The sequence below is a fragment of the Phaseolus vulgaris genome, chromosome 6, assembly GCF_000499845.2.
Source record: "Phaseolus vulgaris cultivar G19833 chromosome 6, P. vulgaris v2.0, whole genome shotgun sequence".
Classification (NCBI taxonomy): Eukaryota; Viridiplantae; Streptophyta; class Magnoliopsida; order Fabales; family Fabaceae; genus Phaseolus; species Phaseolus vulgaris.
In genome coordinates, this window is record NC_023754.2 from 3,372,725 (window position 1) to 3,381,974 (window position 9,250).

The following is a 9,250-nucleotide window of genomic DNA, read 5'->3' on the forward strand; positions in this document are numbered from 1 at the left end:
AGAAGTACGATGACGGCGGAGACGTACGGTGATGGCGGAGACGTACTTGGACGGTGATGGCGGAGACAAACGGCAAAGGTGCGAAACGGTGACGACGGAGACGTACTTGGACGGTGACGACGGAGACGAACGGCAAAGGTGCGAAACGGTGACAACGGAGACGTATAGTGACAGCGGAGACGTACTTGGACGGTGACGACGGAGACGTACTTGGACGGTGATTATATGCTTTCTTTCTTAAATGTTTTTTTTTTCTTCAGAAGAATTATATGTGTTAAGTTGATTGCTCCCATTTGTAAGTGTATGTTGCCCTGTTTGATGAGCTGAAGACAAGTGCCAATTGATGACACTTTTCTGATGATACTGCTTACTAATTGCTTGGATGTCTCAAAACCTTTTGTATTGAGATTTTTTTATTGGCTTGATTGCTCCCATTTGTAAGTGTATGTTGTCCTGTTTGATGAGCTGAAGACAAGTGCCAATTGATGCCACTTTTCTAATTTTGTAATGTCCTTCTGACAATCTTTTACAAATAATTTCTTACTAGCGAGATTGATATAGAGATATGATTCCTCTTTGTATGGAGAAAACTTTATTAGAAGAAGTGTATGTTGGTTTGGTTTTGAATGGGAAACATTCACACAAATTAATTTTTCTTAATTTGAAATCAACGAAGATTAAATAAAAAGGAAGATTTACCTCAAAGTTAGGATTATGATAGTCATTTTTGTGTGTTGTTTGCAATCCTAAAGGGGGAATTGTTTGGGGTATCATATATATATAGGTTTATATTATTGTTTTAATTTTTTTAACACTGGGACTTTAACTGTGTCTATTTTACAATGTTCATATTTACCATTATAGTGTAAGTGGAGACTCATGTGTTAATAAGTGGGGACCCATGAATTACTTTCTGCATGGTCATGGTCATTGTGAATTGACATGGTTGAATAAATAAAGTTGTTATTGGTTTATGTTCTGATGTTGCAGGTACGAGTTAGGCACAATGTGCTGACTCAATATATTGTTGATGTCAACCATAAACTTAGTAGGTTTCAACAAGAAAGGATTAAACAAACTCCATTTAAGTGGATGCTTGAAATGGACAAAGTGTTGGAGATTTCTAACAGCCTCATGAGAGAACTATTAAGTAGATGGGCAGCCGATAAGGAAGCATTTAGGATTAGAAAAAGTATCGTTCCATTTTCAACTCTTGATGTGTGTTTTGCATTAGGATTGCCGGTTGTGGGGGAGGAGGTGAAAATGGAGAATGACGGGGGACGTTCACAGCACTTGGAAGGGAATACCTTTCCCAATTACACCACGGTAAGAGTTATTTTGATTACTTAACACATTTTATTTATAGTTTGGTGATTGCAAACTGAATCCATGATATATTATTTAGAAGGAGCTCCTACGCTTTCGTCAAGAGATGCTATTTTCGTGGGTGTTGCATGAGTCTAACGTTCAACGAAAAGCCGTATTGACAGATTTGGAAGTAGATTGCCCTTGATTTTTATTGGACTTATTTTGAATGTAATTGTACACTTTCAATTGTAACAAAAAAAGTGTTAGTTATTATGAGCTGATGTGAACAATGTAGATACTTTTATTTCATGAATGAAAGCATTCTCAATTTCATTTAACTTATTTAGTTTAAGTATTGTTTTATATCATATTTTGGGCAGAAAGTTGTCATTGGAGCACAGGAATGTGAAGGTCTTTGTTAATAAATTAATTGGAACCCTTATAGTGTAAGAGGGGACCCATGTGTTAATAACTGGGGACCCAATAACAACTTTCTGCATGGTCATTGTTTTCAAATATTTTTTTGGATTCCTGTAAATGGAAGTGAATGTTGTGTGTAAGTGAGACATAGTTGCAGTGTATGAATGTTAATTAGGTGGGTTTTATCATGATGTGGTGGTCATTGGAACCTTTATACTGTAAGTGGGGACCCATGTGTTAATAAGTGGGGACCCAAGAACAACTTTGTGCATGGTCATTGTTTTCAAATATTTTTTTGGATTCCTGTAAATGGAAGTGAATGTTGCAGTTTATGAATGTTAATTGGGTGGGTTTTACCATGATGTGGTGGTCATAGAAATCCTTATACTGGAAGTGGGGACCCATGTGTTAATAAGTGGGGACCCAAGAACAACTTTGTGCATGGTTATTGTTTTCAAATATTTTTTTGGATTCCTGTAAATGGAAGTGAATGTTGTGTGTAAGTGAGACATAGTTGCAGTGTATGAATGTTAATTGGGTGGGTTTTACCATGATGTGGTGGTCATAGAAACCCTAATACTGTAAGTGGGGACCCATGTGTTAATAAGTGGGGACCCGTGAATAACTTTCTGCATGGTTATGACTTTCATGTTGCTTTTTCTCACTGCAACTGCATGCATGCAGGGGAGTGGATTACAATAATTTTATGACCAACCTAATTGTCATTCAATTCAACGAAATTCAATGCAACAAATTTAAAATGATTGTATTTTGAGACATCATGGTTATCATTTTGTTCAATACCCAAGGTACAACCAAGTGGTGCAAGAATGGTTTTTATATAACCATTTATTCAAACAAAGAAGACATGAAATTGATTTGTAACTTAAACTTGCAGTACAACAAATATTATCAATACATATAGGAATGTATCCCATGTACGATGTTCAAATAGCGAGGAGTTGTGATGCACCAAAAATGATAAAGGTTCTCTTCTATGTCATATAAAACACTTCCTTGTGTGCAAAAAGTTTTGTGGTTCCTTCATTACAACCTGCAACCAAAGAATGAATTTAACTTATATGAACAAATTGATATCTATAGAACATTTGTTGGGTTTAAGGTCACAAACCTAAACAACTCTGATGCATTTGATTACAACAACAATTTTGATGATTCAGAATTTTCCACATAAACCATTTTGATTTTTTTTTACACTTTGCTTCTTTCATTAAAGTGAATAGCGGTAAACAAAATCTTATATTAATAGCAAATAAGCATATCCACTCATCCATTCATTGTTGAAAAGTTTACAAAATGATCGTTTCATAACGAAAATCAACCAAACCAAAATAAGGCAAACCCTAAACCAAACCAAAATACATACCTAATGGCAACACCCGTCTTTAAAGCTTTTGTCTCCCTCCAATAATCGCCACGCTTGTTTACCGGCCAATCAAAAACCCTATCCGCCGCGCCCAATCCAAAACCCCACCAATCGAAAACCCTAGCAATCGAAAACGCAAATTCGAACATGTTTTTTCGCAATGAAGAGCAAAGGCAACAAAGTCCCTTCGCAATCCACAACACTACCTTTCAAACGCACAACTTAATGGAAGAATAAATCCTTTTTTCGAACGCACTCCCTCTCCCTTTCAAAACCCTTTTCGAACTCACTCCTTCTCCCTTTCAGAAACTTTTTTCTCGAACGCACCTTCCAAATGGGGTTTATTTTGTTTTTTTTTTCAACTCAGCAACTGGATCCACACACTCTTTCTTTAATATTAAAAGTGCCATGTCAGCCGGATGTAATTTGGAGCAACCTCAACAGAGGTGTCAAAATATCGTACTCATATATATAATAAAAATAAATAAAAAATAATTAACCCATGTAAAATTCTAAAACAACCCAATCTCACTTTATCTAATCAAATCAAATCATCGACACCTTGTGTTAATATTGCATACTTGAAGTAACTCTGATGTGTATCTTTCCCACTCATTATATTATATTATATTATATTAAATATATATATAGATAAAGTTTGATATATAAATATACTATAACTTTTTTTATATAAAACTCAAGTTAGAGCGCAGGTATCATTATTACATTGAAAAATAATATAAAATTAAAAATAAATAAAAATATAGAAATTAGATAAATTCATAAAAAAAAATAGTCTAAATAACTACATTAAAAATTTAAATAAAAAAATAAAATAAAAACGAGAAGATAAAAAAAAATATTTACTAGTATACAACTCTCATAGATACAATAAAAATAATATTGAATCCAAATTCCAAACAAATGAATTTTTGTATAACGAAAATGATAAATGTTATTGTTGGACGTCAAATACTATTTTTTTTATTGATCTAAATTAGAGGGTTTTCATCCCATAGTTAGGATTATATAAAATATATATTATAATTGTTATTTTAAATGAATAATTATCAATATATTATAATTAAATTAAAAACCTAACAGATTTATTGCTTCTAACTAATTAATGAGCAGGTAAAGGCACTGAGATAACGTGACAAAGTTAAGCCACTTAGGGAATACATTCATTCCATGAAATTGGATTAGCTTGTCATCATCACTCACTAGATTTTTTTTTTTTTTCAATTTGTATGAAAGAAAGTAGAGTGAAGGGTGGGGGACCCCAACAATTGTAGGACAAAACCTCATAAATGTCATTGCTTATACGTGTCCTCTTATAAAGGATTGTTTTGGGCAAATGATGATGGTAGGACCTTATTCACCAATTTGAATGAGTGAAAGTGTTGTACAAGTGGCACATGGGTGACACTTGTTCCTAAACTAGGACTATTACATCTTCCTCTTTCTTCCTTCATTAACCTAATTTTGCATATCTCCAACATTCTTCTTGTCCCTTTCCTAACAAGATAAAGATGCACACAAATACATCTAAATCAAAAAACTAAATTTATATACAAACTATTATTCAGTTTGTGGTCTCACACTTTCAAATCAAAATAAACAATTGAAATAATTTTAATTATTTGTAATCTTTTTTTTATTTTTTATTGTGTAAAAAATAGTTAGACGTATAAATATATTGTAAGCAGAAAATTCGTAACTCAAAAAAGGGTAAGTGGTCAATTTTGCTGTTAAAATGGTATTCTAAGGACAAATTTATAGTTTTTACACAAGGAAATAAATCATTTTTTTAAGAAATAAATATAAAGTGTCTCACAATAATATTTTATTTTTAATTCTAAGTATCTTTTACTTTTAACAATAATAAGATGAAGATTTAGTTGATAAGGTTTGCTTTTGTTTTTAACATTTCTCTATCAAAATGAATAATGAATATCACATAAACAATTTCTTTTGTATCTACTAAATCACTCTTCCTTAACAACTTGTACGTTTAAACAACAATGTTGTGTTTTGTATTATTATTTTAGTAAAGTCACATTATATATGTACATTCATTGAATTCTTTTTTTTATAAGAATATTTCATTATATATAAGTGAGTGTAAACCTCATCTTGTAAGTCGGTTTAAAGTCTACTTTGTATTATGGTATCAGAGTCATTTAAAGTTTATCCTAACGAGTGTTTGATGAGTCTATCGGTGTGTTGGAGATCCCACATCAATTAAAAATAAAAATATTTGATTTTATGGTATTGAGTTAGACTTAAAATCCAACTTTGTAATAGTTTCTAAAATATATTTTTTTTATTTACGATTAAACAACCATTATAAATATACATAGTATACTATGTTGATTATGAAAATAATCAAATTTAAATTATTTTAAAGAATATTTTGTTGTATTCTTTCTTTCTTTTTTCCTGTACAATTTTAAAATGAACCATTTCTGTTCAAAATATTTAGATCATATTTTAAATTTAAATTCAAATTCAAATTTTTTATAAAAGTTATTTAAATTTTTATAAATCTAAATCTAAATATTTGGATTAGATTTTAAATTCAAATTCATATTTTTATAAAAAAAATAATTATATTTTAAATTTAAATTCATATATTTTTTTAAAAATTAACATTGTGTTAATAAAATAATATATAAAAAAAATTCAATACTATATAAATATTAAATAAATATAATAAAATTATAATTTAATAATATCAAAAATTAAATATAATATAATAGACAAATTCTTAATATTAAAAATACACTTACCTATAATATTTTAATTAAACTTGGACTTGTTTAATTCATCTGGTAAACATTTCAAATTGGATAACTTATTTTTTTAACCCTTTTCTAATTAGAACACATATATATTTGTAGATATAATAAGTATTCTAATAAGAAAATTACTGTTATATTTTAATTCTTCAGCTGTTATTATTTTTCTTAAAAGAATTAGAATCTCAAAAGTTTGAGAATTATCTACTCGTGTTGTAGTTCTCTTATTCCACCTTAGCAACTGGTTTAACTTTTTATCTTCACAGCTTTCATTTGGTTTGGAATTTTAGGATTGAAAATTCAGATTTTTCAATTTTTAAAATTTATATACACAAAATGAAAATTTAATATAAAAAATTTTAAAATATGGATCAAAATAAAAATTAAATTAAAATAAATTGATTTTTAATAAAATTAGAACACTGTAAAAATGGAGGAGCTTGATGACCCAATTGGATCTCCTGTCCATCCTTATATATCATATTTTCTAAAATTTTGATTTAGATATAATTCAATTAATTTAATTTTTGTTGACATTTGAGAAAATTACTTTTAGTATGGCTATATAAAAATGACGGTCGTAAATTAAAAAGGGGGAAAATAATTCATAGGATAATAAGGCCTTATTTTACTCTGAAATGGAAACTAAAAACATTACCTAACTGCAAGACGATTCATTTTTTGCATTAAATTTCGAATAGTGAAGAAAAATATAATTGCAAATAACTTAAATATTATACAGATTATAATCATAAAGTTATTTATATCAAGCATTCTACATTGTGATTGGCTCTATTACATGAATATAAGCAAAATTAAAAAAACTATGTAATCACCATTAATGCTAACAATATTTATGTAAATATATTATATCTTTCTACCTATGTTACCCTATAACACCCCTATATTAGCTTAACTATATTATGCACATAAGCACAACAACTACGTATACCTAACGAAAGAGATTTACATAACCAAAGTATTTTAAAAAAATACATGTGAATATATGGAATAAAAATATATAAGTTTGTTCAAAAGTGTCTCTTGGATTTTTAGTGTTGTTTTCTTATGTATGAATACAATCTTCAAGACAAAGTTACAAATAAAAACAAAGATTATTTTCAAGATTTTGGCACATCGGCTTGCTCTTGTGGCTGTTAGAATTATTTCTCCTAATTAGTATGGGTTTGTGCAAGGTATTGTATTGGTATTGCTTTTAAAGATATTAACTTCTTTCTAAAAAGGCTCACGGAGGCAATGTGGCTTACAAAGTTGATATTCACAAAGCCTTTGACACTCTGAGTTGGAAGTTTTTATTATTAGTTTTGTCACGCTTTAGTTTTCACCCCTCGTTTGTTGGTTGGATTAGTACTATTCTCCGTTCAGCTATGCTTTCTATCGGAATAAATGACTGTTTGGTGTGTTTTTTTCCTTGTAGTAGAGGTGTTAGACAAGATAATCATTTGTCTCCTCTACTTTTTTGTCTTGTAGAGGAAGTTCTTAGTAAAGGTCTCTTAAAGCTTGTGAATGATAAGAAGATTCTACATATGGCTAGTCCGCAAGGTTTTCTCACTCTCTCTCGTATTTTATATGCGAATGATATTTTTATTTTCTGTAGGGCGGATAATAAGTCTCTTAGAAATTTGAGTAATTTTCTTAAAACATATGGTGATTTATCTGGTCAATATGTTAATAATTCTAAGAATAGTTTTTTCACCATTAATAATTCTACAAGATTTGTCACCAAAATTCAGTGTATTCTTTCTTGTAGTCATCGTTGTTTGTCTTTCAATTATTTATGAGTGCCTATCTTTGTTGGTGCTCCAAAGGGTCGTTTTCTTCAACCTTTGGCTGATAAAGTCAAATTGAAGCTAGCTTCTTGGAAAGGTAAATCTCTTAGCATGATGGGTCGGGTTCAGTTGGTCAATACGATGATTACGGGTCTTCTAGCTTATAGTTCTAATTTGTATAAATGGCATGTTTCTCTTCTTAAGCAAGTTGAGTGATGGTGTCGAAATTTATCTGCGTTGGTGATATTCAGAAAAAAGGTATGGCTACTGTTAGGATACGATTTGTTCTCCCCTTGAGAATGAAAGTTTGAAAATTATTAATTTTCACCATGAAAATAATGCATATCTTCTTAAGCTTGCTTAGAACTTTGCTTATAACAACAAGCCTTGGTCTTTGCTCTTGAAAGCCAGTGTTCTTAAATCAAAATACGAGTTTCGAATGGTTTATAGATCCTCATCTCTTTGGCCTGGAATTGAGCAGTTTTATTCTACTATACTTGATTATACTTCTTGGATTGTTGGTATAGGTTCTTTTATTAATTTATGGAATGATAAATGGTGTGCTAGTACATACTTCTTTAGCAAATATTGCAGGATTATCTGATGGTGTTAGTATTATGGATACAGTCTCTCAGTTTTGGATAAGTGATGATTGGAATATTCCATTGTCTTTACAGCAGAGGCCTCATCTTTTTAGTCATATCATGGTTGGGGAGGAACATGATATTCCTAATTGGATTTTAGATGAATCTGGTCGTCTCACTCTTAAATCGACTAGGACTTTTGTTGAACCAAATGTGTTCAAGCTTTGAAGAATCCAAACCCTTTGAAGGTAGATGAAAGACTGGTTGTGCTTGTTGTTGCTGAGATGTCTTTTAGATAGGATCTGGGGTAGATTTAATGTATAATCCACTCTTGATTGAATCCAAAGCATAAGCATTCTCAATCCTTTTAAAAGAAAAGTGTTTTTCAAACTAAGTGAAAAACAACCTGTTGTTTTGTTGAAACAACCGATTGTTTTATACTTAGATGTTTTTAGAAAGGTGGAAAACTGTTTTTATGGTTGACTTGCTGTCAAAACCAAAACAACCGATTGATTCGTGGAAACAACCGATTGTTTGTTTTGGTACCATAACAGAAAACTGTTTTGTGCTTTGACTAAGCATTAAATGTTTTTCTAACTGTTTACGCTCCAGTTTTTAATGTTTTGACCAATCTTTAAATGCAATTAATAATTTGTTGAGATTATGCAACAAACAACTTTGTTTAAATACAGAAAAACAGATTTGTGTTTTTAACAACTGATTTTGCTAAAGAGAAAAAGTTGAGACTGCTTAGAGATTGAGTTTCATCAAAGAGTGTGAGATAGGATTTTCATCTTGTATTGATTTCAGATTTGTTCTGTAACAAGTGTAATCCTTGTATCTTTTGAAAGAAACATTTTGTGTGTTGCTGAGAAGTGTTGTGTGTTCTTGAGGGGATCAAGATCAGCATTCTTAGTGTTGTTGTGCTGGACCAAAGGAAGTGTGTGTCTTGAGGGGATC